Source organism: Camelus dromedarius, chromosome 16, assembly GCF_036321535.1.
Source record: "Camelus dromedarius isolate mCamDro1 chromosome 16, mCamDro1.pat, whole genome shotgun sequence".
Taxonomy (NCBI): domain Eukaryota; kingdom Metazoa; phylum Chordata; class Mammalia; order Artiodactyla; family Camelidae; genus Camelus; species Camelus dromedarius.
This window is the reverse complement of record NC_087451.1, coordinates 36,153,697-36,174,601: the sequence shown is the minus strand read 5'-3', so window position 1 is coordinate 36,174,601 and position 20,905 is coordinate 36,153,697. Positions and strand designations below refer to the sequence as shown.

General features: G+C 39.6%; 1 long non-coding RNA gene across 1 annotated transcript; it reads left to right on the top strand.

Annotated features, from left to right (window-relative positions):
• Positions 1-816: 816 nt before the first annotated feature.
• On the top strand, positions 817-4,391 carry LOC135323247 (uncharacterized). Its single transcript, XR_010384567.1, has 3 exons — positions 817-1,280; positions 3,285-3,453; positions 4,097-4,391. It is a non-coding gene; the product is annotated as an uncharacterized LOC135323247 (long non-coding RNA).
• The last annotated feature ends 16,514 nt before the right edge of the window (positions 4,392-20,905 follow it).

Here is a 20,905-nt window from a genome sequence, read left to right as displayed (position 1 = left end):
TAGACTTTATTTTTTTCGTATCTGTTTAGATACTATTTGTTCATTAGTTCTTGTTTTCGTACTTATTTTGATTTAGTATCTAAGACCATGTTCAAAATTTGATGTCCTCTTCGGATTAGCAGTCCTGTTATTTATGCCGGCTTTGACAGCAGTTTTGCTCCAGCTTTCCATATCTGATCTTGTTAACTCTACTACAAATAATGAGATCCCCACCCTAGCAGCTAAGACATTGCCACAAGGAGCTTTTCCTTGCCTGGCTCCAAGCCTGACAGGGCAGGGGAATTGTGCAGAGAGATTTGATTAGAGTTAGGGAAACAGATTGGGCATTTTAAATGAGCTTCACCCAGGATGAGGTGGGAGTAAGAATGAACAAGAACAGACGGAAAGGAGGGATGGTCATGAGCAAGAATGGAGAGGAAGTGATTCCAGAGCAGCAAAAGCTAGATTAATGTTTTTAGTACCAACTGGTACAACCTCTTGTCACTTAGTTCCTTGGAATTTCTACGGGAAGTTTATAGATAATGATTAAGCGTTGCATGATGCCTGGCATGTGATAAACATTTGATGAATTGTAATGATTGTGCGAGGATTTTGTGTTTGTGTTTTGTTTTGACTTCTTCCCAGGAGACTCTCGCTTCCATGCCAGTTAATCATTATCATTCTCATCTATGGGAAGTAGAAATTGTTATCCTCATGTTATAAATAAGACTACTGAAAGATGAGCAGTGTTAAATGATTTGCCCAAGGTCACAATTAATAGATAACTGTGCCCTTCACCTTCCTCTTGGACTGCGATTTTGTATAAAGATAGAGCAAATCCCGTTAAGTTCTAGAGAGAAGCTGAGAGTTCACAGAGGGTGATAAAATCTAGAGGAGCCACGTGGAGGTGAGAGTTTAGAAGTAGGAGTGGAGACAGTAAGAATGCCAGGAAAAGCAAGGTCAACTGAGGAGATCTCTGCAAAAATAAGACGAATCAGGACAAGAGCAAGACCTATCTTTGGCGATTTGAATTGGCAGGACTGAGCCGGCAAACCGGCTCAGTGAGAAGAAGGGCAGGGTAACTTTGACGGACGCCAGTGCCTTGAAGCTTGGACGGGAAAAGCTGAGAAGCTCTGGGAACCTAAGCAAACAGAAAGAAGGGGACCAAGTAGGGCAAATCTCACAGCAGCAGTATTTATGGGAATATGCTTTTCACCTGTTGCTCTTGTGTGCCGTCTGGTGGCTTCATTACAAGGCAGGAAGAAGCAGAAGGGCCATCTGGAATCAAGCTCCTTTGCAAGGTGAGGATTCTTTAGATACTGAGAAATTAACTTTCACGGAAGAATAGCCTGCAGGGGATGGTAGGTTACCCTAACCCTGATGATCCCCAGACAGCCAGCAACTCTTCTGTCCAAAAACCAATCTTCCCTTCTGATAAAACCCAACATCATGTAATCCTCTGACAGTTATGTTATTCTGTAATATGACGGGTTATCGTTCCATGTGTTTATGCCTTCTCCCCTACTAGACTAGAAATGCTTGCTGAGAAAGGTGTGGCTACTATTCCTTTTTGATGTTCCCACAGATACTGGTTAATCTATTGGACCCATTTATCAAACACCTGGTTGACTGACCTCTTGACTCAAACACGGAAATGATTCCCCTTAAACGGGCCAAGTCTGAGCCTGTTGGCCAAGGCAGGCTTCCCTGGGAAGCAGATACTGACATGGGCAGTAGAGGTCAGGATGTTTCCTAAGGTGTACCCTTGGGAGCAACACCTGTGGAGGGAGAAGGAGGAGGCCGACTACAGGGAGGGAGACAGCTGCAGTAGGGGCCCAGCAACAGCCCGGGGGGCCCCCCAGGGAGCTCCGGAGCTAGAATGACCCTTCGGAGTTCTCTCAAGTTGGGTTGATGTGGACAGGACCTTCCTTCTTCACCAGTCAGTTGCTGGAGCAGGCCACCTGGGGAGGGAATGTGACTGTGAATGAGGCAGCTATTGGCCACTGAGGCAACACTTGAAGGGGCTGATAGCTAATGACTGTCAGGCGACAGGACTCTCAGCCCCTGAAGGGCAGCAGCGATGCTACAGTGAAGGGGGTTCTGGGCGGTGCAGCCCAGTGTCCGCTCGCACTGGGAAATGCAGGATAAATGGAGGTGCGGTCTTCAAAGGCAGGAGTTACCTGCACCCTCTACTTCGGAGTACCTCTCTGAGCCCAAAGACAAGGGTGTCAGTGCCCACAGTTACATTCGTTATTTTCCTGTCTGAGTTCAGTTAGACTGCATTTGTCATGACAGTTTGAGAACTTGCTGTCCACACCTGCAAAAAGAAACCATTTTTATAAAAAGTAGAGCACTGCCTTTGCCCCTAGGTTGGGACACTTTCAGAATAAGTCCCCAAGATGCCCCACGGTCTCAAGAAATACTGACTGAAATGGCATGTATGCTCAATTGTGATTCTTTGCTGTCTTTTTCTAAGAGTACTTCAACCCTGTTTGGGACCGAACACACAATAATACGAAACAGGGGAGGTAGAGAGAAAGGAATAGGCTGCCAATACGCTGTGCTGGGTTTTTCAGAGGAATCACCCTGTTTTCCAGGTGGAACTAGCTTTAGACAGCACAAGACAGGATGCTGGAAGAACGACTTGGACGGTAAAAGCTAGCGAAAGGAAGTGCAGGTTTCCCGGGGGCAGGTGCTTGGTGCTTCTCTGCAAACAGGTAACAGGGAAATCGCAGCCTTTTAAGCTGAGGGAGCAAATAGCAGGGGCAGAGCATCCCTGCCTCCCTGTCTGGAGAAATCAGCAGATTGCACACCTGCTGCTGCACACGCTGCCTCTGCCAAGCACAGCGGCTCAGCTGCAAGACACCGCTTCTGGCCTGCTGCTCTGAGCTCTCCCAGTCTTCAGGGACAGCCCCTCCCAAGGCGAGTTCAGCCGGGTTCTCTGGCAGCCAAAGTCTACGTGGACCCTACAGGGAGTGGTAGAGAAAAGTGAGTTTGACGTGCTTGGAAATATTTAGATCTGGGATGTAAACTGCAAGGAAAATATTTACTCTGTTTGCTTTAATACTGCAGAGGTTTGGATCCAGGGAATCTTCAGAGAAATAGAAGTCTACTGCCAAGACATCAGTTTAACAATTTGGTCAGTGACAAAAGGGCATGCGGTTTAACTCGTCTGAATTTATATAGCCTGTTTCCAGTGTATTAACATGTCTGTCCCACCGGTTTAGAGGACTGTTTTCTTTAACCTGTGAATTTGGGGTTTGGTTTTCGAATTGGGGCAGAATGAAAATGCTTTCCTTTGACAGAAAGCAAGCAAGCAGGTCACACGTGGCTCAAGTGGCTGCCAGCCGAGCAGAGGCGGCGGACTTCCCATCAGCGCCTGACTCTTCCGAAGCCCAGCTCCTCACAGGAGACAGACTGCTGGCTCATGGCCCTTGGTGGAAATTCCCTTACAGGTCGCAACCTGGAGTTCAGGTATACTGAGGAGTGCTAAAGAACTATCTAATAGTATTCTTGGTAGGTAGATTTTAACCAGGAATTATGATAAAGGAGAAGCCTTTGTAAACGTGATTCGAAAAGTTGCATGTTTTGAGTTTTTGTCTTTCACGGAGAGATTCCACCTTGGGCAGAACTTTTAGGATCCACTTTGACTTCCCTCTAGTTTTCGGTTCGCATTAGTCCACAGCAGAATGGGAAAGAGTTACCTGTAAAGGGAAGGTTTTGGTGTTGTTTTTTTTTTTTTTTAAGTATCAGTTATATACACACTACATATGTGGGTATAGCTATCTGGAGGAAAAAACGTACAAAAAATGAGACTGGCACAGAATGTTCCCACGAGAGTCTGTACGAGATTACCTGGGACACCCTCCTGCCTTCAGACAGCATAGCAGGCAGAAAAAATTTTAACCATTTTTCAACTCTCAGAAAAGTAGATTCCGTGATCTCTGATAGTTTTCGATTCCACTGTCTAATTGCTTCCCTCCTTTGGCAATTTTAATTTCAGTTAAGCCCCTTCTGCTGTACTGCCGAGCCAATTCCTCCCATATAGTTGACACGGAGGATGAACAGCTGCTTCTCCATCACTGGTCACAGTTGTATTTCTGTTCTCTTTTAACAGCTGTGAAACAGAATTCCTATTCAGAATTTCACAACAGTCGACTGAGAAGAGCCTGTTCTCATCTCTCTGGCAATGGAGATTTTGTGCTCCACTTCCTTTTCAGAGCCCTTACCCTCTCCCCATCCTTCTTGACTGTTGCCGCCACATGTGTGATTCCAACTAAATCTGATGTCTGCTGATGAAACTTCAAATATTTTAGGTCCTCTGGACAGTTTCTCCCTGAGTCAAAAAATAAAGTTATCCCACTTCTCCAAACAACTCAACAATTAATTAAAGAAAGCATTTTAATACCAAACTGGTTATTCTGACATAACATACTTTTTCCACATCTTCTTAGTTGCAGATTAGCCATAGGAACAACTACAGCAGGAAAAATTCAAACATGCAAAAAATTGTATTTGCTAATGAGCTAATTTTCTTAAAAACCATTAGGGAAATATAGACATTTGGTTTATAGCAGCTTAGAACAAAGAGGGATATGAAAAGTTAGTCTAAATCGAATTCCTTTCATTTTGGAGAAAGAAAATCAAGCTAGAGCAGCAATTTTTTTGAGTCAGATAACTAGTCTCTGGTGTAACGTAAATATCCTCGAGCTCACTTCCCCATTTTGGTAGGTTCTTTGGTCTTTAACACATGGTCACCTGAAAATCAGAAAACAGGAAGGTTCTTCAACATTGAAAGGTAAACCAAGATAACTATATGTGGTCATTCTACTGGCCAAAATAATTCTCCTACCCTCTAGATCAGAAAGAATTTCCAACTGGTAGAGATTTATACATTAACTGAGCTGCTTTATTCACCTCTAAAGTTCAAGTCTTTCTGGGAGGTATCCATTTTATACTATTTAGGCTCTTATACATAGTATGAAGGAACAGTCTGAGAGTAGGTTTTGATTGAGCAAGAAGAGGAAATACATCCAGAATGTCTTAAATGCCATTTAATTTAAACTTAACAACAAAATGTTAATGAACATGTTAGTTTTCTATTGCTGCTGCCACAAGCTTAGTGGATTAAATAACACAAGTGTATTATCTAATGGTCTGTAGGATGGAAGTCTGAAATGGGTTTCACTGGGGTAACATCAGGATGTTGGCCAGGCTGCATTCCCTTCTAGAGGCTCCAGAGGAGAATTCATTCTCTTGTCTTTTTCAGATTCTGGGGGCCACCTCCATCCCTTGGTTGTATCCCCTTCCTCCATCTTCAAAGCCAGCGACAGTGAGTCAAGTCCTAACATGGCCTCACTCTGACTTCCTCTCCACCCCCTTTCTTCTATTGTTAAGAACTCTTGAGATTGCATTAGGCCCACCCATGTAATCCAAGATCATCTCTCTTTCTAAAATCAGCTGACAAGCAACCTTAATCCCATCTGCAACCTGGATTTACTATAGTCACAGATTCCATGGATTAGGAAGAGGATATCTTTGGCAAGTATCATCATTCTACCTAACACACGCTATAACAAACAAAACAAAGCACAGCTAATCTCAAAGTCTTAACTAAATAAAAGTTCATTTCCTACTCACATCAGGTGTTTCTGCTGGGACAGTCTTCCAAGGGACCATTCAGGGACCCAGGCTCCTTCCACCTTCTGGATCCACCCTCCCACAGGGCTTCAAGGTCTTCTCCATTCAGTTACCATGTGGGGGGAGTGAGATTTTTGTGTGTGTCATTTTATGAGTCAGGCCTGGAAATAGTGAAAATTATTTCCACCCATATTCCATTGGCAGTACCAAGAACAAGGGAGGTTGGGAAGTGTAGACCATCTGTGTGCTTGGGAAAGAAAGGAAATGCTCTTGATGAAGAGCTCATCAGCATTTGCCCAGTCTGCTCCTAGTCACCAGTCATCCATTTCATCTTTCTTCTGCATGTGAAACACACCTGTCCTTCCTGAAGGTAGAAAACCCAAGGTTGCCACCAGTCATTGCTTTAAGTTCAAATTCCAGATCCTTCGGTGCTGTTCAGGCCTCCAGATCAGGACTGAAGAAGGTTCCTTGAACCTAAGAACTGTATCTACTTACACACATACACACACACACACACACACACACACACACACACACACACACACACACACACACACACAAGCTCAATATCCAATGGTGATATACAGACAGAAAAACCATATTTCAAACTCTTGTTAGGACAAGGAAAAGAATAAGAGACACATAGTTGTTACTGGCCCACAGCAATTTTGAAATTCTTCTTGACAGATGTTATTGAAGGACCCTACTCTCTTTGGGTAGGGAACGTTCTTCATTGAGTCTTGAGTTGTGCTCTCTAGAACCTCTCCTCTCCAGTGTTCTCCATGGCTCCTACCTCAGGCCTCTGGGAGGTTCTTCGTTGTCCGCTATCCCCTGTGACCTTAACAAAGTGGCTGTTGGGTCAATACTTGGCCCTGGTGAAGTTAGGGGACCCAGCACCAATCTTAAAGCTTAAGAAGTCAGTCTTTTCAGTCCAGGCTCAAAGTATCTTTAGTGATACAATTTTTATCCAAAATTAACACAGCTTTTAATCTTTTTGTTTCTAGATAATTCCATGTGCCAGTGTCTAGACCTGAAGTTTTTTCATAGCACTATTTCTCAAGTCTGATTTTAAAAGATTTGCTTCTTTATCCACTTCCCTCCAAGCCAATCTCAGCCCCCTCAAAGCCATCAGGCGGTATATGTTTGAAGACCATAACCTTAATCTGATCTTTATCTTATGGTTATGTGTTTTTGTTTTGTTTTCTGCTAAGAATCTTACTGCACTTTTGCCATTCAGAGTCTTTTTCAATTTATCTCTAATACCTGGGGTGCAAAGGCAGATTTTTCCAATCCTAAAAGTTATGGATCTCTGGATACTCTATCTACCTTGATTTCTGCCTCAAAACAAGCTGGGTTTTTGTTTCTGTTTTTGGTTTTTTTTTTTCTTTGCTTATCTCTTTCTTGTTATAGATTGCTAAGAGATAACAGCAAATAGTAGCAAATAGACAATGTTGCTCTCATTCTTATCAACCTTTTATACAAGAACTAGAGGCTTAACAGTTGCATGAGGTCTGTTCTGCCTTTCTATGTACTGAAATCAATAGTTCTACTATGTATTTTGCCATGAAATATCATGAACCAGACCTTCATCTTTCCAACCTAATCAATTGGTTTCTCTACTTCTTGCCAACTGATCAGCCAATACCACACATTTTAGGTTTGTGCTATGTTAGCACCCAGCTTCCAAACACCAATTTCCAAATTAGTTAAGGTGATATTAGCTACTATAGCAAGCAAACCCTGCAGTCTCAGAGCTTTAGCACTCAGTTGATCTATTTCTAGCTCATATCATGGTCCATAGTGGCTGATTCTAAGTTCAGCTTCGTATCTGGTCGCTCATGGACTCAAGTTCCTTCCATCTTGTAGTTCTACCTTATTATAGGCTCTCAGTTCCTTTTTCTTTCAGAAACGGATGGGAAAAGAGAACACGGATTTTGTTATGAACTGAGCCGGAAGTGAATATAATTTTTGCCCGCATTCTACTGGCCAGAATTAAGTCATATGGCTACATTTAATTGCAAAGGGTGATAGGAAATGTATTTTTTTATTTTATTTTTATTTTTTGTATACATATATATATTACTGAAGTATAGTCAGCTTACAGTGTTGTGTCCGTGTCTGGTGAACAGCACAGTGCTTCAGTCATACGTGAACATGCATGTATTCGTTTTCATACTCTTTTGCACCATAAGTTACCACAAGATATTGAATATAGTTGCCTATGCTATACAGTATGAACTTGTTGTTTATTTATTTTATAGATGTTAGTTAGTATCTGCAAATCTCGAACTCCCAGTTTCCCCCTTCCCACCCCCTTCCCCCTTGGAGGAAATGTACTTTTGTTGTGTGTTTCCAATGGGAAAAGGTAATGGTTTTGGTGCACCGGTGCAGTCTGGGTCACGCCAGAGCTTACGGAACTGAGTATATTGTGCACCAAAAGCTGCACTTTGCCCTGTGAACTGTTATCGATAGCTGTGGGGTGTTTGGCAGTGAGAGCACTGTTGACAGCATAATATTGATATGCAAATGATTTTGAAATTTCGAGGCGTTCAAAACACCACAGATCAGAGGTCATTTATTTACATGAGTGTATTATTGATATATTGTTGGTGATACCTGGTAATCAGACACTGTGTTAGGCATTAGGCTAATGGAAATCGACAGGATGCATTCTTGTCCTCAGAAAGCTCTCAGTGTTCCAAGAGAGGCAAACATGTACACATGTAGCTAAAATGCAACCCTTTTTTTCTATAATAAAACTCTATATGTGCTATGGAAGCATAAAAAAGGAGACCTATTATGCCCTGATCTTACAGAAAAGTAAACAGGAACGGTGAGGGGAAAGTCAACAGTACTTAAGGGTGTCCTGTTTTTGTTTTTCGCTTTGCTATGTAAATGTACTATCTCATTAAATAAGAAAGATTGTGAGTAGGGGGTTATCAAAATACTAAACATGCTGAACTGAAGAAGTAAAAATGAAAAGTATTTTAAAAAGGTCAGTGGTTTTTCTAGTTGAGTGCTTTAGGGAAAGAGATCTTGAAATCTTAAAATCTAGAACAATGTTCAAACTCAGAAAATCAGCACAGCCATTTCCCCCCTTTTCGTGGTTGCCATTGTTGACATTGAAGAGGAACTGGAATGAATAAGTGAATGGTCAAAAGTTTGTTTTTGAGATGCCTCCAATATGGCACTTGGGCAACCTCCCATGATGCTCGGTCCCTGTTGGGTCTGATGAAGGCAGACATTCATTAAGCCTCTCACCACCAGTGGTTGGAACCCATCCACTTCATGCGAATAGACAACCACAAGTATTTCATTCCGTATATCAGTCCCAGAAGCTGAGCATGGAATGCACACAGTATGCTTTGAACCTCATAATTGTTCCTTGTAATAATAAATTTTTACATTTGAACCTGTGAGTTATCAAGGAAAAAGAAACACAAAGCCACTTTGGTTAGAGGATAGACTTAAAATAACAGGAATTATGGAGATGGAAAAATACCACTTTTCTTTGTTGGCCCAGGGATTTATGTTTGGGGAAAAAATGATTCAGAGGTGATGGCCTTTCTTGGACATTAACAAACTGTAGAACAGTTTGCGTCCCTGACAATGGATGGTGTGTAAATTCTAATAGGGAGGGGCTGTGGCAGGAAAAAAAAAAAAAGAGCGAAGCTCAGGCAGCTTGATGTTTATAAAGAGAAACTTTTTGGATTCTTTTTGTAAGGAAACTTTATTATGAAATTCTCCTCATCCTTTACTAGAGAGTGAGAACATTTGTTGTGCTTTAAGCTAGAATACGAAGTTGCTGAAAACGGTACAGCCGAACGGACAACAGGTTTTTCCAGCCAACTTGTTACCCTCAACTCATGCTTATCAGATTCTGAGCCTTATACAAATGAACTCCAGATGGGAGAAATGTTTAAACATTAGAAGTCCCAGGACCAAAGAATAAAGAGAAAATAGACATTTTTTTTCCCTTGAATTTCCAAAAAGGAGAAGTCGAAAGGAAAGTGTTGACAGTTGGAGTTTTGACACATTTTTTAAATTTCATATGCAGAAACATTATTTTATATTGAAAGGCAAACTACAGATTACCATGATAGTTGTATCTATCAAATAGGGGAAGGGGTTTGTCTCCCTCCTTAATGCCTCATGCAAATTTATAAGAACATAATTAACTAATAGATATACTGTCCAGTGTTATAGCTAATTGATAAGTGAACAAAGATAAATAATAGATATGCAAATGAGAAATGTTTACTTATGCCAATAATAAAAATTATCATTAAATTGAGGTCACATTTCACCTATTAAATTATAATAAACATCAAAAGAACAATTTTAAAGCTAGCAAGAGCATCGTGAACTGATTTTCCTTCATCACCGATGGTATTGTAAATTGGTAAAAATGTTTTGGAATGCAGCTTGAAATTTCATGTACTTGTTGGTTGAAGAAGCTGGGTTCAGAGGTGTGAAATTGTGAAATAATTTTATCTTTCTTCCACAATAGCTTAAAGTTTGGTGTTGAATCTTCCTTCTTTGCCTTTGGACAGAAACCTCTGGTAAACTCATTCTTGGGTAAACAAAAGTCCAGCCTGAGATTAAGAAACTAAACAAAACACAGCACAAATCCTTCATTATATAATCCTGATTCACACTTCCTCACTGGACTCCTGACGCATAAGGAAGCTGGATGCTCCATTATTTTCCCACCTTATTCTTCCGTTCCTTCTCCTTTACCACCTAGGTTGTTTCTTGGCCGCTCCTTGGTGATAAGGAGTCAGAGAGGAGAAGCTGGGGCTTAAAAGTTATCTGTCAATTGGTGCAATTGTAATCTGAGTCCAGTGCGGTATCATGGAGGCAGGTAGTTAAAAGCTGGCTTTCTGCCTCAGGGTATTTTGTGGCTTCCTCAAAGGCCACCCATGATACTATTCACTGACTTCGGGGATGCCCCAGCTGGTTGGCTAAGTATGACAGCCACCTGAACTCCTGCTGATGATGGCAGTCTTCTTATAACCTCTTCTCTTGTTGACGCTCAGCCCTTGGAGGCAAACCATGTGATGTAATCTTGTCCAGGTGGCTCATGGCTGCTGCCCTCTGTAGTGTCCACCCAGACTCTGTGTTCAGCTGTCACAATTGCTTCCATCCAGCCTCTTGCCTTGACATTTTTTAGGTGAGGGCCAACCTCTTTGTTTTCCCAGTTCCTCACATGTCAAGATCTAAGTTTTCTCACTTGACCTGAGGTTGGTTAATAGAGCATAGTGGAAGGGAAGAGAAGGGTGGGACTTGGGGACAGTTGTTCTAAAACACCGTTTCTTAATCTTCCTAATGCATTCTTACCCTCTGTTGTAGAAGGTAGGTGACAGGCTCAGAGGACGACGACTTGGCTTTGGCAAGCTTCTTTGCAGGTCAGGAATAAATGACCAGGCATCTCTCTCTAGAAGGTAGGGACATTTGTCACGTAACTTTTCAACTTTGAAATCCTAGCCAAAATTGGAAAAAATGGAAAAAAAAAATCCCACTTAGACTTTGCCCATTTGAAAAAAATCTTCAAAAATTTTTAAGCATTTTAGACTATAGGGGGGAAAAACCCCTAACTTATGTAAAAGCTATATGCATTGACAGTTACTGTAGTATTCATTACAAAACTGTAAGATTCCAAAATGATAATTTAGAAGTCATCCAAAGCCCCATGATAGGAGGACAGTGAAGGAAGTTGGGGCGTATCCATACTGAGGGAGACCATGCCAGTAAAACAGTGGTGACAGACTATGCTCTCTTGTGGGAAAATACGATTCAGCATTAAGTGGGAAAAGCAAGGTACAAAACTGTATTCACACTACGTTTACCACTATGGTGAGATACTTAGTAGGAAGTTTGGGCTAGGAAATTTTAAAAAATTAGTTTTCTAATCACTCTTCGGTGACTTGGTAGTTTGGTAACCTTGAAGAGGAAGCTATTTAAAACTCCCAGCTCTTCTCTCTAAAGGGAGGCTGATACTTGCTGTCATTGTCACGAGACCTACATGAGCTGAGGCAGAGAAAGTGTTACCAGGCACTTAATAACTACTCTAAAAGCTCTGTTAAAACCTTAGGAAAGACATACAAAAATGAAGGTAGGAGTGAGGTTAAAATGCTAATATTTCTTTTACTTTATGTGCAATCTTCCTTTAATGATGTTATAGTACTTCCGTAATTAAAAACAGACCCAAAGAAACCGAGGATTAGAGGGCCAATATATTGGTGATGTCATCTCACAAAGTCTAAGGACAACTCTTAAACAGGAGCTTGCACCAAACTGAGGCTTCATCACATTTCATGGAGAAGTCTATTTCCCAGCATATGATGTTAAACAACCTAAAAGAGACTTTGCGTATCCCAATCATGGGCACTCTCGAACCATCTTTGCTTCACCTGGTATAACTCCCTTAGACTTCAGATATATGCTACAGTGGTTCACCTTGCTTTCTTCCCTGTCCGTTTATGTCAAATGATAAAACCCAAATCAAATACTTAAGAAATAAACCAAGGCTAATACCATTGATGAAAGAAGGAAAATTACAATCTCCTAGAGTAGGTTTAATTCAAACAAGAGGATATATCTTGGCAAACCTTTCAATGAATTTTATTACAGTTTATTGTGTGCCCTCATTATCTGTACTATAATCTGCATATACCTAGGGTATTAAAGTAAACTACTTTTGAAGGTTTGCAAAAAAACTCTCTCCCTAATGCATTATCACTCTTTTATTTACTGCTGTTTGCACTAATAAAAGCATTGCATGCATTATTTAAAACTAAGAAGAGAGCCAACAACAGCATTTTTAAAAAGATGAAAAGTTTGAAATTTTTAATGGTCTTTGTTGAGTGGATTTAGGTCTAGGACCTTGACCATACCCCAGAAACATATAACTGATTAACCTGAGCTAATCTCTTAAAGTCTAAGTGAAATTAACTTTTGAATATTTACTTTTTACATGGCTGTATGCTGCTGCTTCTAGTAAGAAGTCAACTTGCTCAATCAATGATAAAAAAAATCCATATTCTCATATTTGAGAGGAAGTTTGAATAATTACAACTGCATGTCTTGCTTAATAGTTATACAAGGATAAGTGATTAAAAATAAACCCCCAAAAGAACAGCAAAGAAACAAAAAATGTCATAAAAACAGAAAAAGAAATTGACAAAAATTAAAGCATAAACTAATACATTAAACAAACAGTACATAACAAACAAAAACATATCAAAGAGAACATTTAAGAATTATCTTCCTTTGATCTTTTATTATTTAAAGACAAGACGTTAAATTTGGGCTGAAACCTTGTGGTCAATTATTTTCTAAAGGAACATAGAGTCGAAGATAGTAGCTCACTGCTGTTTCAGATTTTTAGAAACTTGAGTCCAGTGGTGTATCAATCCACTTTTGCTAGGAAACAACAGCAAGAACTCCGTGGCATGCAGCTACGAGCATTTGTTTCTTACTTAAGTGTCTGCATGGCAGCTAATGTGGGGACTTGGCTGGTCTTGCTTGGGATCAGCTGGACTTGGGCTCCAGCCACAGATTCAGATCAGGTTTGCTTCATGCTTTCATCTTCAGGGACTAGTAGACTAGATAGAGAACGTTCACATGGAAGAGAATGGATGACCCCAAGGAGGATGAGAAAACACAATGCCTCTCAGGGCCTAGGCTTGGAACTCACACACTATCCTTTCCACTCCCCATTAATGTCAGTTACATGTTAATGTGTTGGAGAGATATACTCCTTACTCAGAAATTGGGGAAGAATGGATGACTATCGAAAGAATAACAATCTAATCTGACACAAGCAATATGTGTATTGTACATGTTCCTATAATGATGTCATAAACACATCAACCTAATCACTAAATCCTCTTGCTTTTTTTCTCTTTGGTGTTTTGTCTGCCATACCTCTTCACTGTGCTCCGTTCCTTGCTTATGTGTGCGACGCATCTTCCTGAAACCATTACAGTGGATCCCTTCCCTGTGCTTCACACACCTTGCTTGTATCTTCTATAATAATGTCATTGTTAACTTACACAATTTTATTTCTTTATTTAATTCTTATTTTTAATTGAAGTGTAGTCAATTTACAATGTTAGTTTCATGTGTACAGTGATTCAGTTATATATGTATACATACATATATATGTATTTCAAGTTCTTTTCCATTACAACTCATTACAAGAAATTGAATATAGTTCCCTGTGCTTAACAGTAGAGTCGTTGTTAAGTTTTTAACATAAACTGGTCATATTATTCCTCCTCTTATAATTCAGTGAACTCCCTATCATGACAGATGGGCAAATTTTCTTAACATGGAATAAATGACCCTGTCAACCTAATTTGTTCCTTTCCCCTCACCCCTTTTCCTAACCAATTTCCATACTACATTTTGGACACCTGCATTTTTCCTACGATCCCACACACTACCGTGGCCCTGCGTCTGCCATGCCATCTATCTGCAGTGGCTCCTTCCACTGGTCCATGGGTCAGAATCCTCATCACCTTCAACTCTAGCTCTTATTTGAAGCCGTGTCAGTCAGGCAAGGCTGATGTATGCTATCGAGCAGTCACAAATGACAGTGGCTCCTAGCCACAAAGGTTAATTTCTTGTTCAAGTGTATATTCATTGCTGGCTGCCTTTGGATCTCTTCATTCCAGGACTCAGACTGATAGAATAGCTCTTATAAAATGAGACATCTCACCATAGGGTAAATAAAAATGGGGAAGCAGGCACTAGCACTTAAAAGTTCTGCTTGGGCACGATCCATGCCACCTCCACTCATATTTTATTGGCTAAAGCGAGTCCCATCTCCATGTCAGACTGCCACAGGATGGAGATGCCAAACTTTTCTTCAGAGAGAGCACCTCAATGTCAACCAGTAAGCCTTTTGAAGAATAAGAGATTATACCACAAAACCCATCCTTTTGTCTTCCTGTTAGACTTAAGATTTCTTCTGCTATGTTACAACAACAATAAAAATTAATATATGTATTTTTTATTTAAAGGAGTATGTGTATATATAATATAAACATCTTTATTTATCACCTGGTTCATTAGATACATTTTCTTTTTTCCCACAGAACTTCAGTTAATGGTGTTACTCAGCTTTCTGCCACAACATAACATAAAGACCCCCTTCCTCCACTTTACAATAATATTTACCCCATTGACCTGCCAGCCTTCGCCTAAAGCTTTATGAATGACCACAGGCTTCTGCTGACAGTTTCTTCAAGGCACTGAGATTGTCACTAACACTTTTTTCAAATCCCACTGCCTGGTTCCAAAGTCACTCCCAAATTTTGGGTTTGTGTTTTGGCAATGTCCCACTCTTGCTGTTAATTCATGTGTTAGTCATATATTGCTGTGTAACAAATTACTACAAGACTTAGTATCCTAAAAGAACAAACACTTATTATCTCAATTTCTGGATGATCTCGCCAAGCATATTTTCAACCAGAGTGTTGAAAGTGCCACCTGGTTTCTTCTTTCTACTTTTAGTAAGATACAAAAAGGGAGAGATAGGCTAAAGAAAAGACTATTAATTGTTTTAAATTATTGTTTTGAAGATTCCCCGGATCTAGCACAGAGTTTAACACATAGGAGAAAGAGACTTGAATAAAAATAACTAATGAAGTGAATCACTAAAAATTTAACCAAAATAGTAGGACATGGAAAGTATTCTGTATGACACTACAGTGGTGGATGCATGTCATCATACACTTGTAAAAACTAATGACATATACAGCACCACGAGTGAACCGTGATGTAAACTATGGACTTTGGGTGATAATGATGTGTCATTATAGATTCATCAATTGTAACTAATACGCTACTTTGGTGGGGGATGTTGATGGCAAGGGAGGCTATGCTTGTGTGTTTGTATGTGTGTGTGGGGGGGGGACTTTCCGTACTTTCCTCTCAGTTTCGCTGAGAATCTAGAACTATTTTAAAAAATGAAGTCCATTATTATTTTTTTAAATACTACTTTGGGGAAAATTTTTAACCTAAACAGTCACAGTCAGTCAATATATACTGAGCAGTCAGTTTGGATTATTATCACTGTGGCCTTTGTTTATTACAAAATGTAAGTGACTCTTAGAGGAGTCTATCATGGACAAGTTTAATAATAAGAGGGTAGAGATGGTGACAAATCTGAAGTTATAGCCTCTGAAGCACACACAGAATTTTTTCATTCCAGACGCTGCGATCCTTGATCGAGTCTTTGGGTTCGGGTACTGCGTATGCATGCATCAGTTCCTGGGACCCCTTTTCATTAGTTTATAACAGCATAGTGCCATCTCCCTAGCTTCCATGGGTTGGATTCAGTTAGCCAGTTGACCCCTTTATGCTTCAAAGAAAGATTGTTTGACAAGGTCAAGGATGTTTCTGTGACAACTTTGTTCCTCAGTCAATACCTTTGAATAGAAATGGGAATCTGCCATTTGGGAGATTAGACCACCTTTTTATTCCTTCCTGCACTGTCAATTTCTGCTAGGGATTGTCAGGTTTCTACTTGTGGTCCCAACCGAGATGTGGGAGAGGGATGAGTGTGCACGAAGAAAAGGACAAAGTGGAGATCTAGGAAAGTGGGACCACAGTGTGCAATCTATGTCAATGAGAGAGTTCAGCATTTTATTTTACTCTAAGAACATATGCAAGTAAGGGGATTACAATCCTTTAGCTATGGTTTTAGATGGCCTACCTTGCCTGGAAGGTCAAATACAGCCTATAAATTTGACTTGATGAAAGCGAATAAAAATAAGTCATTAGAAAAGAGTCAGAGAAAAAGGTGGGCTTAGTAGCATCTGGGATGACTTCCCTGAGTAGTTATCTGCCTTTCTCTGAAACCCCGTGTGTAGCCTTCACCCTAGTCAGTTGTAGCTACACTGGAAACCGTACTAGACTGAAAATTAGGGTGATTACCTGGTTGTGAAGGAAAGAGTCCTTTGGCTTCACTTCTACCTGATACCCTGTTAGGTGTGACAACAATAAGATTGATTGCATGTGTGGGTGGAGGAGAGTGAGAGACAGTTTTGGAGACAGAATTCCATTATGAATTTGGATGAGCATTTCTTATTGCTGGCTTATTCCCCACATTCGAGTTTATAACAGAGAGTCAGAGAAGAACCATTTTTCTCCCTGTAAAACAAATCCCTTTTATTCTCTAAAGGCTACAAATGAGAAGGGAAATAATTGACTGCTTGGGTATTTGTGCTTGTCAAGGTATCTGAGTCTAGATGTGATTGAAAAATAACCACACGAAAACGCTAGTCTTTCTTACTGACATTAGGCTGACTTAGCCAATTTTGACATAAAAAGCTAGAGACATTACATAGCCATTGTGATCATGCACTCTGGTGGGCCATCTACTTGCATGACCTCAGTCATAAGGTCATGAAATGTGCCAGAGTTTGTGGAGAAAAACTTGTGTCTGAAATTTAAGAGCAGTTTTTATTCCCTCTGGTAGGCTTTCTGAAATTCTGTGAGCAGGTCTTACCTAGTTTGATTCTTCGTTACTTGGAAGTCCTGAATAGTTTTTCTTGGAAGTGACCAGATGGAAAAAATTAAAAATGTTTTAGAAGAGCCATTAACTCTGGGTAGATTTTTTTTCTAGAAACCTTTTATTTTTATTTAGATTTTGATTGAGAACATTTATGAGATTAGTATTAGCTTATCCAATATGACGAAATTTGTTTCTGTTAGAATTGTAAGCCTTAGCTATATGCGTTGATAGGCTAGACTCTGTTTTTGATGATTGCCTTTACCTCTCTTGAGCATTAGAAGGACGACAAAATGAAAAATTTTCACTACAATTTTGCTTCAAATGGCAAAGTTATTGTCTTTAAAAATATGAACCTGAGGAAGTAGTAATATTGTCTCCAGAATCATTTCATAGAGGATATTCAGTCCCATTTATTTTGCCCTTAATGGGTGTTTCTTGGTAAAGAGCAAGCACCAAATATATAATGGAGAAATCTCAAAGAATGAGCAGGGTTTTGTTTTGTTTTGTTTTCACTAGACTTCTGGGGGGAAAAAAAGAAATTCTATGAAAAATAATGAATAAACCCAAAGAAATTCATTTTCTTCTTACTATTTTATAATCATATGCCATAAACCCATATACAATTAGATAGAATCTAGGTGTTGAAATCCTCAAAATTTCCATAAATAGGAAAACATTTTGTAAGATTTTCATGGTGCAGACACAAATATTGTGGATTGGACCAAGGAAGAGCAGGCTTCTAAAATCCAAGGAGACAGCCAAATAATTAGATGTTCTGTGAGCGCAAGTTAGTGCCTCTACCAGAACACTGCATCCAGGAGTGAGTGTGTTCCTCTTACAGTTTTCCAAGGCAGAGGTTGTGATGTGGAAAGAAGAGAAAAGATTTTGGAATAAAGCAAACCTGGGTACAAATCATCAACAGCTTCATCTTCAAGAGATTTCTGAATCTCCCCAAACATCTGTTTTCTCATTTCTGAAATAGGGACAGAAATTACAGAGATGTTGGGAAGCAAAGCCATCTGGTGGAGCTCACCAGAGTTCATTATCTTCCACTTGGCATTGGTGTCTGTATGGGTTGGGTTTATATTTAATTTGTTAATGTAATTCACCAGGAGATATTCATTTTATGGGTCACAGCTTTCTCCATGTATGCAAAGACTGAATAATTATACAGGAAATGTTATCTTCCAAGAATAATACAAAGGACTTAGCAAGATATATTTTATTTTATTTTATTTTATTTTATTTTTGTGGGAGGAGGTCATTAGGCTTATTTATTTATCTATTTTTTTAATGGAGGTACTGGGGATTGAACCCAGGACCTCATGCATGCTAAGCATCATACTCTACCACTGAGCTATACCGTCCCTGCAAGCAAGGTAAATTTTAACCTGTTTGATGGTAGCTATGGAAGAGTGGAAGGAGCAAAAGTCATGCAATTCTAACCTCAGACTTAACCTGCCAGATCCTTAGCTTCCTCATTTGTGTGATGAAACAGATGCCTATTTGGCAAGGAGGATCTGACAATTTCATGAGGTAAATTATTCAAAAGTGCCTAGAACATAGTAGATGCTTAATAAAAAGTCCATTATGGAAAATACAATAAAATGAATCACTGAATGAAAATGAAGGGCGCTTGTCCTCCTGATAACATTTTTTAGCACAGCATGAGCAAAGACACCTCAGCGCTTTGGCGCACCTGTGCTCTTTCCTCTGTTTTCGTTTTTCCTCACGTAATGTATATTGATATTACATTAATTATTTTTTATCAGTATGGCTTGTTAGAAGTATCTTCACTAATTTTCTTTTTATAACCCAACAAGTGGGTGAATTCTTCTGCCCAATGTCCCTGATACACTCAAGTGTCTGTTATTATCAACATGTTTGATTTTTCTTTTCAAATTGCTACACCCAAGCCCTCATCTGTTCTCCTCTATTTAGCATGTTCTTACAGATGAGGGCTTTAGTACTGTCACGTGTTTCAGTGTCAGACTGATATGTTGTTCTGCTTAGACAGAGATAATGGCAGATCCCCACATAGCTCATCATGGGTGATTTTGATTGTTGTTTCCATAAGTGAAAATGTGTTTTGGATAAACCACTCACATGCATTCAGTCTGGTGCTCCTTGCGGCTGTACCTTGAGACCAAAGACATGTTTTTGAGGGAAATGTTGTAGGTCACATGTGGGATAACTGGCCAAGTGGGCATGTCTTTGAATGGAGTTCCTGCTAGAAAGCAATTATTAGATTGTTTGCCTCTGACATGAAGGGTTCTTAATGAGTGGTCTGCAAAATTTATCTTTCAGTTGTTTTAAAATCAGTAACCAAGATATGAATTGTATGGGAAAGTTTGCACAGAAATTAATTAATAATAATTATGAATATGATCTGTTTTTGAAAAATTCTAACATGAAGGTTCACTTTCCATATTTCTTCATGTTTCAGTAATGACTTTTTTTTTAGTATCCCTTAATGGTAAATCTGGCTATGCCCTGAATCTTAAAGGATCTGGTTTGGTGCCCTGTTTTGAAATCGAAATAAAAAGAAACCAATCATTGTAAAGCACTCTTCACATAGTTCAAGATATGGTATTATCTGTACCTACATTTCATGAGGATGAAAACAAGAAAAGTATTCCTTTTACTCATAAAGCAAAGGTAAAGAAAGAAGTGATGTTGCCAAAGAAAAAAGCCCTTCTTTGTGTACTGCATTTGTTTATCTCATGACGTTTTCTTCTAGCAGTTTGTTTGTTTAATGAAAACAGAGAAGACATGATGTGAGGTCTCATAGTTTTGTATCCTTGAATTTTTCCAATTTGCAATCCCTTATGGCAGTACGATTTCCTATCTCATATTTACAATTAAATTCTTACTCCAGTACTGCTCTTGTGACTATAATGACGCTGATAATGACGCATTCCTATAATGTTTATTGGTACAGAGCGAATCAAATAAAAAGTGCAATGGGATCATTATTAGCAAGTATAAATTGGAGCGTACCATATACATTCAGAGTACCAAAAGTCTACGTAGACTCAAGACAACTCATTGTCAGAAAGAATCAGCCCACCCAGAGGACTTCCTACTTACCACGCATTGTACACAGGAATATTTGGCCCATGATAGGACACGTTCAGTATCCCCAGATATTTAGTGTCAAGTAGCCCCAGTTTTCATCTTTTTCTGATAATTTATATGGATTGGTATGTTCTACTTTAAAAATATGTATATATCCAAATTTTAATTTTGGAAAAGCAGATCAAATTGCATGAGTTCCTGGAACTATTCTTTATGGGGCTTCAGTGTTCAGTCTTCCTGGATGTGGTGAGAATAGTGTTGACCTTCAGAGCTGGAGACTAGCTCTTCTGGTCTAATCTTCCACGTGGTTAATAATACCTGGAAGCAGAGAAGCTACAAAGGATACAGGCGATCTGTTCCAAGGTTTCAAGAACATCTGGTAGTTTTTAGTTTTTCTTTCCTCGTATTTCTACGCTAATATACTTTCTTTCAATGCAGAAACACCTTAGTATATGGACTGATGACAGCATGAAAGCTGTTTGGAACAGTAAACACTGATTTTCCATGCTGCTTTTTAAAAAATCTACGTACATGTGATAATGCTGGGAGGAAACAATTAAGAGTAATGTCTATTTTATTGCAACTCAGTTTACAGCTTTTCAACACATCAACTCCAGCAAGACTTGGAGAGACATCCGAAAGACCATAAAATGCCCTTAAATATCAATTTGAAAGTGAATC